Genomic DNA, 11226 nt, shown 5'->3' on the forward strand with positions numbered 1-11226 from the left:
AATTTCCATTGCATATTTTTTTTTTCATAGGTATCTTCAAGGTAATATTCTTGTTTTATATGCTTTAAAAATTCTTCCCATGTGGGTTTTTGATGCAGAAGCACCAATGGTTAAATTAAATTCCTCGCTTTTTATGCCCATTTTATGTAAGTCCAAAGATGGGAAATGAAACTAAATCCCATGTCATGTTAAAGTCAGTAATGTAATGAAATTACATGAAAAGTTTTAATTTTTCCAAATGTAGTATGGAAGTTGAATAACCCACTCCATAACTGTCATAAATCTTATAAAAGGTTGATTATAATGGGAATGCAAAATGGTCGAGGTTGAGATGAAATTGCAAATCCAATCCCTCTGACTGTTAATAGTGATGGTAAAGATGCAAGTGTTTAATATTAATGATTTTGTTTTATTCTGATATTGGTTTCAAATGAAGAGAAACTAATTTCAAGAATCGATTATCATTTGATATTCAAGTTTAAAACTAGATTATCCTTGTTAGGGATATGATTTTCATTATAGATTAAGCATAGAAAGAATATTTGCCTCGCTATTTTTTGAATAGCCAATTCTTGTATTTGAAGTTTGATTGTGAATGTCAATATTCTTTTGAGAGAAGCCAATAATGGGTATGTGAGTTTCTTTTCTGGTAGCTAGCCGATATGGAAATGCTTTGAATGCATTATAGCCAATGTGCTTAATAAAAGAATCTCGCTCATCATGAATTGAGTCCTGGGGCAGTTGGAATGTGGAAATCTTTAGTTTGCAATGTGAAATTGATGTTGTTTTGAATTTGAACAGCAGCCAATATGTTTGGCAAATAAAGCATCGATAGAGAAACCTAATGACAACAAGGCAACCATATTAATAGTTGACATTGAAAGTTTTAACTTAGCAAGCCGATATGTGCTTGGGGAAGCCCGATAATGGTTTGGGTATTGGTCTTTTATTGATTGAATTTTGGTGCCTATGGGTAGAATCTCTTTGTAGATTTAATGGTACAACCGATTTATGGAAGGGCAATGACTGACAAATGATAATGGGGTTTGTAGATTTGGAGCCCGATGATATGGGCATGAGTAATTTGTTTCCATTTTTTTTTATGAAGTCAATTTTGATTAATTAGTAATGAGGCTGGTATGGAAACTTTAGTTTGAAATGGAGAAATTAATGCTATTTTGTATTATTTTAATGCAGCCCGATGTCTCAATGGGAAATAACAACAATGTTTGGAAGAAGCTTCATTATTGAGTGTAGTTAATATGAAATGAAGACTGAAGCCAAGAAAGGTGTTTTGGTACAAGTCATTTTTTTTGAACAAGAGTAGATATGTAAATCTTGACAAAAATAAATATGTGTGCATATTTTTTGCATTTCAATGTGTGAATTATGGTCATGAATTTTTAAGTCATGGGATGACAGTTTGATTGTGGCCTATTATGTGACCATGGGGGTGTCTTTATGAATGGGATATCAGGTATGTTGCATAAAATAAGTGTATATTTATACCAGTTAGTTGTGTTTTAGCAGAACCTTGGTAATTGTGTTACATCAGTTTTCCATCAAATAACATAGAAAATTCATGTCCATCCTAAGATTATTGGGTTTCTTCAGTTGTTAAGTGTACTTCACATGCCAACTTCACATGATTCTCAACTTTAAGGAGGGCAAAGGTTATCTTTTCAATATCTAAGAAATTATTAACACAAAAATACCTCTCCAATTTGGACAACCAGTCATCAACAACATCTGCATCAATTTTTTCTTGAAAAGTTGGAATGTCAAAATTTACTTGCACCTTGAATGGGGTTTGCCCACCAAATTTTGAATTGCTTGGATTGGCATGTAACTCTTATTTTTCAAGTATCCATGAAAATTGATGCATCATTTCTTCACATTGTTTATCTAACACCTCTTTTACTAGTGTTTTGAAGGATTCATCCATCCCTTTTGATGATTTTTTTTCCATTTGCAATCGTGTATGTCTCAAAGGAAGATAATGTGACAAATCTCTTGTGGCCAATCCCAACCTTTGATAAGCTAACCACATAAAATGGGACATACAAGAGCAAACAAGCTCTAATACTACTTATCTGAATTACAAAATCATGTTACATTACCTGGTGTAGAACCTACAGTATTGTGACTAAATTGAAAGTAGTTAAAATGCAACAGTAGATGTTTTATAAGCAAAAAAGTGATCCATTCATTTCGAAAAATAGAGTTTATACAAGTTTGATGGATCCCAAGGGTCACCATTATCCCTTGGATATGAAAAAGTAAAGTCCACAAGCTAATTAATTACAAAATAAACTCTAACAACTATAAAAATCTATATTAAGATTTATGTCTACTTGTAGAAGTCATAACTTTCTACTCGTAGCTTGAAATCACGAACTGACAAAGTTTCAGGGAAGGTCTTCTAGAGTTCTACATTTATTGTCCAAAGTCTTAAGTGTAGTTTTGTGCTTTCTTGGCCCTACCAAAGCCTAGAAATGCCTCAAATGCCTCCAAAAATGCAAAATACTAGAACATAGAAAATACCAAAAAAATGGATTACGTTATTTCCTCATTTTTTCTTGTACCAACATCCTCTACATCTTCCTAGACTATGTTTTGATCAATATGAGAAGATTTCAATATTGTTAGGAGTTGTAGAAGGCATAAAGGACCCACTATCCAAACATATTCACAGGCAAGACCACTGAACTCACTATCTAATTGGTCTCTATATTATTCCTTTCATAATAATAGAAAATACAATTGATCTCAACAACTCAAACTCTTGCTATGTCCTCTTATAATGTCTTTTTCACACCAAACACTTCTTAGATATCAATATCAAATCTCTAACTTTGCATCACAATAATCTTTTTGATTGCTTACTCACATTATACTTCGCATTCACAAAAACTTAATCCACTTGATTCTTACACCCATCATCACAAGAAAAATAAAATTTCTTTATACCAAGTCCTCAAGTTGGCTTTAAAGCTTTCCCAATCACAATTACAATAGGACCTTATTAAGATAACAAGCTACATTACATCTTTTCATAATTACATAATACAATCAGCTTATAGTATTTACAACTTCTCACACATGTGACTTCAGACTTTGCGCACTCACTAACATAATCATCATAATATCTGCTATATTTTTTTAACTATGCTCAACCAAATTATATCCCTACTAAGAGATATAATCCAATTACCAAAAACTACTTCTCAAGAACTCTATGTAAACTGTCTTTTGTAATTTTGAATAACTTCTACTAGTATTCAAATTTTCGCATGCGCTCTTAGCCACATCACCAAAACACTCTATAGAACATGTCCTCAACTGCATTTGACCTCATATTTAATTCTTGATCTATACAATCTCAAACTCTGTCTGCTACTCTATCAATCTTCTTAGTATGTTAACAACAATGACAAACATATGCTTCAGCAATGCTATGATACTCCCCCATAGGAATATCATTAGAATTCATGCTAACATAAATTATCTAAATTTATTTGAGTGATATTTTTCTTTACACTTGTACCTAGTATTATGCATTCATCCATACCAATTTAGGCAATTGATCCTAACCCTTCTCCAACTTCCATTGCTTCATGTCTTGAATTGTCAAGTCCCCAAACTTATCCAACATCTATTTGCTCATCTTGTGATTATTTTTTGTGACCTACATGGATATAAATGAGTAAAATTAAAACATGTTTTTTAGAAAATTAAAATATACACATGAAGTTATATGTACATACCTTATTTCTTTTGGCAATAATTTGCTAGTGTTTTTTCATGATTTCTCTGTTCTACACCAAATGATCTCTTTCTTGTGGATTTACTTTGTCTTGAATTATTTGTCCCATATTCAATCTTTACAAAACTATCAAAAAATTTGAAATTCTCTTCAAAACAAAAAAAATGTTTTTATTTATAAGTCTTCTTCCTAAATCTTCAAAAATAATGAACTTATTGTCAAGTTTTCTTGAATTCATTTGGAAAATAAAAGCAGTTTTATATTTATATCAATCAAATAATGTTTTTATAAATAAGATTATTAGTCAACAAGGTTTGAGTGAAGCCTCCTTGGACCCTATACTACAGTTCAAGGAACTTCGCTCAAAGCCCCCTAGGCCCAATATGGTTGACAGGGGCTTTGTTTGAAGCCCCCTTGGCCACAATCTGGTGGCATGGAAAATAATTAGAAAGTGTCCCAAGGGGGTTCAAACAAAGCCCCCCAATATTGGTTACATTAGGATCAAGGGGCTTCGTGCAAAGCATCTTCATGTGAAGCCTCTCTGAGGGCTTCATTTGAAGTTGTCTTCATGTGAAGCCTCCAAAAATAAAAGTTTCAACAAAGTCCCTTGACTTTCTATCAAAATTTTCCCTTCCAAGGCTTCAAAAAAGGACTAAATATGTCCATATTCTGAATCTAAATATCAAAGATTGTTGTACTCTAAATAAGATTTCCAATGACTATTTTTTAGTATATATTGTGTTTATCATGATGTTTTATTTTTAGTTTTATTAAATATATATTTTTTGGCCATTTCACAAATCTCTATTTGAAGCTTTAAGAAAAATAGTAAATGAGAGAATGTATTTTTTCAAAAATATGCGTTATAAAGTTATGTGTGTTCCCTTTCTAGAAAATGGAAAAATATCATTTCAATTTATAGAAATCAAAATATATTGATGAAAAAATCCTATATCTAAATTATCATTAACATCACTTTGCCACTAAATAAAATCTCTATTTTTTTAACAAAATTGAATAAAACCAACTAGAGTTGCTAGGTATCAATGTTACTATTCTAGTCTTGAAAGAATTATGTTATTATCATATGGTTAAAAAAAGTTATGATGATCAAATGATCCATCACTCTTTGAAAATGTCAATTTTCATATAAACCACTTCTTGGAGGAGAAGGAAAAATGTACTTTAAATGATTTTTTATTTTTTTTTTAAATTATAGGAAGCTAGAAAGAAAATACTAAAAACCACTAGTTTACATTATCTTCATATTCTTTATGGTTTTTTAGTAATACACATTTGAAAGTGATTTTTTTTTAAAATATCTATTTCAATGTCAAAGTTGGCCAAGAAGTTGGAACCATTACTATGTGTACACAACAAAATGTGCACTTCTCTAAGTCCTTCTATTTAAGAGTCTCATCGATTGAGAGTCCCAAATGGTGACCTAGAGCTCCCTAATCATGGAGTGCAAAGGAATGAAAAATATGAATTAAAGGGCTCTCAATTGAGCCTAAGAGATGCAACCCCTTGAAAGTACACCATGACATGAGAGATTCAAAGATAAGAGAAATATTGCTAGTGTCCAAGAACTACCATGGAATGCTATGCAACATTCAACTAGATTATATGAAATGCAAAGAATGCAAACTAAGCTAGAAATAGGAAAGTATTGCAATCCCTCTAATTAGCTTAGTGTGTTATTCTAATGCATAAAGGAAGTTATGCTAATGTTATGTGATACTAGACTATAATTCTATGTAAGTATGACGATGAAGCCACAAGCTCCAAGAGTACCCATAGAAAAACTTGCAGCATAACACTAATGCAAAGAAGATGGATGCTAGATGAGGAGAGAGCTCTCCATTTTAAAGAAGTCTGGATGGTGGATATCATGAGGCAAGAAGATCTAATCAAGGGGTAAGGAGTTGAATTTTGCATGATCCATGTGCAAGATCATTTCCACCAATAAGAAAGAGTTGATTTTTGCATCTCCATGTGAGACAAAAAGTTCTTTATTTTATTTATAAATTGGGGAAAATGTTTATGTGTGCAATTTAGGACAAGAGGTGAAAGGGATAATTAAAGGGGGGACATGTTCCTTTTAATTAAATATGAAAGGATAAAATGGTCAAACTATAGGATAAAAGCAAATAAATTATTTTTTAAATATTTGATCTAGGAAAATGATTTAATACTTTAGCAAAAATGTTGAGAAGGGGGCTAATGGTCTAGATGATAATCTTTGGGTGATTACGCTATGGCCTCACCCTTGAAGATTGGTATTATTTTATGGTTAGCGATATTCACTACTATATCCACTTGCATACTTCACATATATCCTATAATTTTTCAACATTTTAAAATATTCTAAGGAATTCATCTAATAAATTTTGATTTCTCCTTGAAAGATTACTTTCCATACTCAAAAGCATTGTCGAAGATGTCTACAATATAGAACATTAATTTAGTTTGAAGGACACATTGAAGGTGCACTCGCCTAGTTTTTGCAGAGCCTAAAGAGCAGGGGTATTTGATTCTTGAAGGATCAAGCCCATGTTGACCCTACCGGTCTCATTAACATTACGAAGGATAGTTTGTCTATTGGCAATTGGTTAAGAGGAGTATACCATCTCATGAGTACCATTAGACATCTCCACTAGTTTGCATTGGAGATGAATATGAGATGAAGACTATTATAGTCAGTATGAAGAGTCATTACTATGACATGGAAAATGCAAATGTGGAAAACATTCAAGTGGATTAGCATTCTGACAAATTGACAAAAAACAAAAACGAAAAAGGAGTTGAATTTAGAGACAAAGTATACTAGCAAAGCTACCAATCTAGACCCCGTGATATAGGTGTCATGGGTTGTTTGTGAACCACTCATTGGTGGAATAAAAAATTTGAATTCACTAGTTTGAGTGGGATAATTTTCTAAGGTTTTATCACCCACAAATAAAAGACATCATATATCTAAAAAAAGGTGGGAGAGTTAGTGTGTGCACAGAGATGCACAAGTATGTGTGAAAAGAAATTAGAAGTGTAAGATGATTCGTTGAACTAATTAGGAGGAAGAAGATAATGAAGAATAAGAGTTTTTGAATAGAGGAATGAGATGAAAGGCTATATCAACCCAAAAGCAGTGTAGTGCACTATAGATATGGGCAAGAAGATAAAGAGAGTAGTAATACAAATAATATCACTGCAATCACCCAAGAGGAGATCAAGTTGCCTTATAAAGGTATACACTAGAGATCCATTAAGAAAGGTGTGCTACATATTATATATCTCATTTGATTTCTCTCTAACCATTATAATCATTTTGTAATCTCTTAATTGAGCATGCTTCCATAACAAGCATATGATAAATCCTATAACAAGGTACCTCTCAGAAGGAATACTAAAATTATGTAACAAGGTAGCCTTGATAGGATTATTGTAATCCTATCAAGTTGTAGTTAGTCTTAATTAGATTTATTTCTGAGAAGGAACAATTTGTATCTCTTAATTGGGAAACCTTTTATTTGTAGTAAAAGGCTAATGGGCATATTATCCCTACTATGGTTTTAATTCTCTCATCAAGGGTTTCCACATATAAATATGTGTTTCCATTGATGAATTTTTATGTGTGTGAGTTTACATGCTTCTACTTTACTACATTCATAGTTATGTTGGTTTTTAAGTGATTATTGTTTAGTATATTTGAAAATATTAAAAGGATAATCAGTCTTGCAAGTGGTAATGATTCATTCACCTCCCCCTCTCATTACCGTTGGGACAAAAAATTGGTATCAGAGCTTGGACCCTGATAGCTACAAGCCTAACAGGTTGAAGGAAGATCAATTAACAGTCATGAAGTACAAAAAGAAATACGAGGAAGCTCTTGACACTATTGATGACTTGAAGGAGAAGTTAAGAGAATCATTTAATAAGAGAAATAAAATCATGAAGAAACTCAGTGAGAGCCATGAGATCATTAAGAAAATGGAAGAACACGAGGACATAGATGGTTCAGAGGAAATAATCTCTAACCTCATAACTAACAATGAGAAGTTTAAAAAGTCTATCATGGAGTTGCATAATCAATTGGAAGAAGCATAAAAAAGGCTAAACCAAGTACATAAAGAGAAAAGTGACAGAACACAACCACAAGATAAAGCTAATAAAACACTAAGGGAAGCACTAGAAGCCAAGAGAATGATCAAAGAAAATATCCAACAAAAGGATGAGAAGGTTTAAAAGACAATTGAAGAACTAATGAGCACTAGTAAAATAAATGAGAAGCTAAAAAGGTTTAAAAACAACTTTAAGAAGATATAGAAGCAACTCAAAGCTCAGAGAAAGATTAAGAGCACAACTAGTCTTGGCTATGAGGGTGAAAACAAGATTGAAAGAGGTGAACCATTTGGAAGCAAGAACCAAACCCAACAAAGTGAAGGAAAAGCATCATCTAAAGGTAAGAAGCCTAAGAAACTAACTTTTCATTGTTGTGATAAAGTAGGTCACACCTTAAAGCAAGAACCAGACCGAGCAAAGTGAAGGAAAAACATCATCTAAAGGTAAGAAGCCTAAGAAACCAAATTTTCATTGTTGTGATAAAGTAGGTCACACCTTAAACATATATTGACATAGAAAGGTTGCACCCACAACACAATACCTTCTATGGGTATTGAAACACATTCCATCGGCATGGTTAGTCTTCTCAAGAGTACATATCTCATTAACATGAGAAAATATTTGATGGTTATTGTTACTTATCTAATAAGTACAAACACAAGGTCATGATTTGTAGATCAAGAGAATGGTCAAACTAGCAATCCCAAAGAAGCTCCAATTCCAACTAGGACAACAAGTTCATTACACTTGTATGTTCATTCTGTGAGAATAAAGGCCATAAGAAAAACTAATTTAAGCTAAGAACTAGTCAAAGAAACTACTCAAGACCATGGCATCAAACATGCATGACCTGTTACTATTGTGGCAAGACATGTCATCTTATTAGAGATTGTAGATCAAGAAGAGGAGCGTGAGTGCAAAACTTGGATAACAAAAGAAAGATCAAGATTTTGGACAAAGAGGAAGTTAGAAGAGACTTCAACAAAGTATGGGAAAAAGAAGGCTAACAAGATCAAAGGGGCCAAGTCTGAAGAAGTTGGAAGCTTGTTGATTAAGGGTGAGACTTCTAAGGTAAACTAAGTTGATCCAATCTTAGAAGGGGTTGCTTACAAAAGAAAATATCATACACTAGTCCCTTATTCAAAATTGATAAAAGGATGCACTAAAAAGGCATGAGGAACTTGTGATGAGATAGGAGTGTGTAAGGAGTATGACCATTGTTGCACGAGTTGTTGGCATTAATTACAAAATGATTGGTAGGTAAGCATTGTATTTACCCTTGCAAGTTAATGTTAACCTAATGATTATTTGTTGAAGGTATAAATAGGTTAACAAGGTGTGATTAATCACTTTGAAAACTCAAACTCGTGAGCTAAGAAAAATTTGCAAAAAACCTAGTTGAGCAATTGCACACCACTCTACCTGCAAAGAAATCCCTAACCTAAATGTGAAGAGTTAAAAGAAAGAAAATAAAATATGTTTTATAAAATAATAAAAGGCATCATAAAAATACACTAATCATAAGGTTGAGCTAATTATCAACAAGGAGTTTGATAAGCTAGAGTATGTGGTTAGCTCGCTAAGGGGTGACATAGTGAACCAGATTGTGATGCTCCCCTCACTGCCTATAGACATGTTACTCATTGAAGATGTGAGTACATATTTAAAAATAATAATAGTGGATCTGGGAGTAGACAAGATTTATGAAGTATTCTACACATTCCTTGAGAATAGAATGTTAGAGTAATATTTTGTTTTCTTACTACTTAAATCATTTTGATTTAATTAGTTAAGTTATTACTCTTTAGTGCTTAAGCTTTCTCTTAGGTGCATTAATAATTAATATTTCTATTAATTATTAATGTACAACCTAGCTTTCTTAGGCTTTAGGGTTTTGTTCACCTTTAAGGTTGAACTCTTGTAATTATTTTTTCATTAGCTTGGAATACATTTTGATCTCACTTTGTTGAGATTTCCAAGCTGCACTTTTTCCATCTTTAGTTTCCTTTCAACAATAGGTTATTTGCATGTAGGTGTTCTTGGCAAACTGTGAAGATTTTTCTCAACTTCTACATGGTATCAGAGCTTTCGTGTCGTTGTCTAGTCTAGAGATCTTGAAGCCATGATTTGAAGATGGAAAACTCAACTTTTTGTGGTTTTTTCTCTTCAATTTGGAGGAGGCACCTTTTTCTAGTGCACTTTGGGCAAAAATGAACATTATCATTGTGCTCAGAAGGTCTTGTATAGTCAAAATTCATATGAAATTTGTCGATTTTGGCCATAGTACCCTCTAAAAAAAATTTGGCTTCTCGAGGTCATACAAATTCCAAAAAAAATTTAAAAACTTTATTTTTTGGGTGCATTGCCCGATGGCCAACAGCGCATCGCCCACGCCTGACCTACACCCCACCTCAACCAATGTGCCACCGCGGCTTGACCCAGTGACCACTGTTGTCGATGAGCCACTATTCTACCACCATCGCCAACATAGCTTTTTGTCGGCCACTGACATCATATCTCTAACTGGTGATTTTAGCATTCCATCACCAAAAAAAAATTATGGCAGGCTTTTTTAGGCACTAACATCATCTTTCTAGCGACCAGATATTTTTTTCGCCAGACTACCATTTGATAGCCATATAGCCATCAAATATTTTCTAGTGTCTGTAATTTTCTAAAGAGCTCATTCTTTGGAGTAGCTATTGGTTTTTTGGCTATAAATTAAGCATACGAAGGTCTTTTTTTGATCCTAAGGAAGCATCAAAAAGTTGTTTCCAAGTCGGAGATGATGATGCTAGTTTCATTTTATAACTTAGTCATTTGAGCTCCTATTTTTGGCATTGAAGTAGAGGCTTCATTTTTTTCCTCTCTACATCTAGCATCCAGGTTTTCTTCTCAATTTTTTGCTTTCCTTAATTGTTTCTTTGGTTTACGATTGATAATTGTATACATTGTGGGGGGATGCATTTTCCTTCTGTAATTTAATTTAGAAATGACCCTTCTACTTCTGTCTACTTTCTCTCAATGGTAGACTCTTTTTTCACCTACCTTATACCTCACGACTACCATACTTGGAAACGATAGATGACTAGATTACTTATGGAAAAGGGGTTGTGGTCATGCCTCCATGTGGCTCCACTAGTTCTATAGAGGCCTTATGAGGTTTTTATACAGTGCAATAAGATGGATGAGGCAATGGACCTCATTGCAATAAATATTTTAGATGGGTTATTGTTTTAGCTGGATGGTTTGACTACACTCAGGGCTATGTGGGACAAGTTTTCCACTTTGTTTGGCACAATGAATCAATTCAGGGTTCTACAGGTAGATGCAGAGTTCAC

Source organism: Cupressus sempervirens, chromosome 4, assembly GCF_028749045.1.
Source record: "Cupressus sempervirens isolate cs-2001-9-10 chromosome 4, ASM2874904v1, whole genome shotgun sequence".
NCBI classification, from domain to species: domain Eukaryota; kingdom Viridiplantae; phylum Streptophyta; class Pinopsida; order Cupressales; family Cupressaceae; genus Cupressus; species Cupressus sempervirens.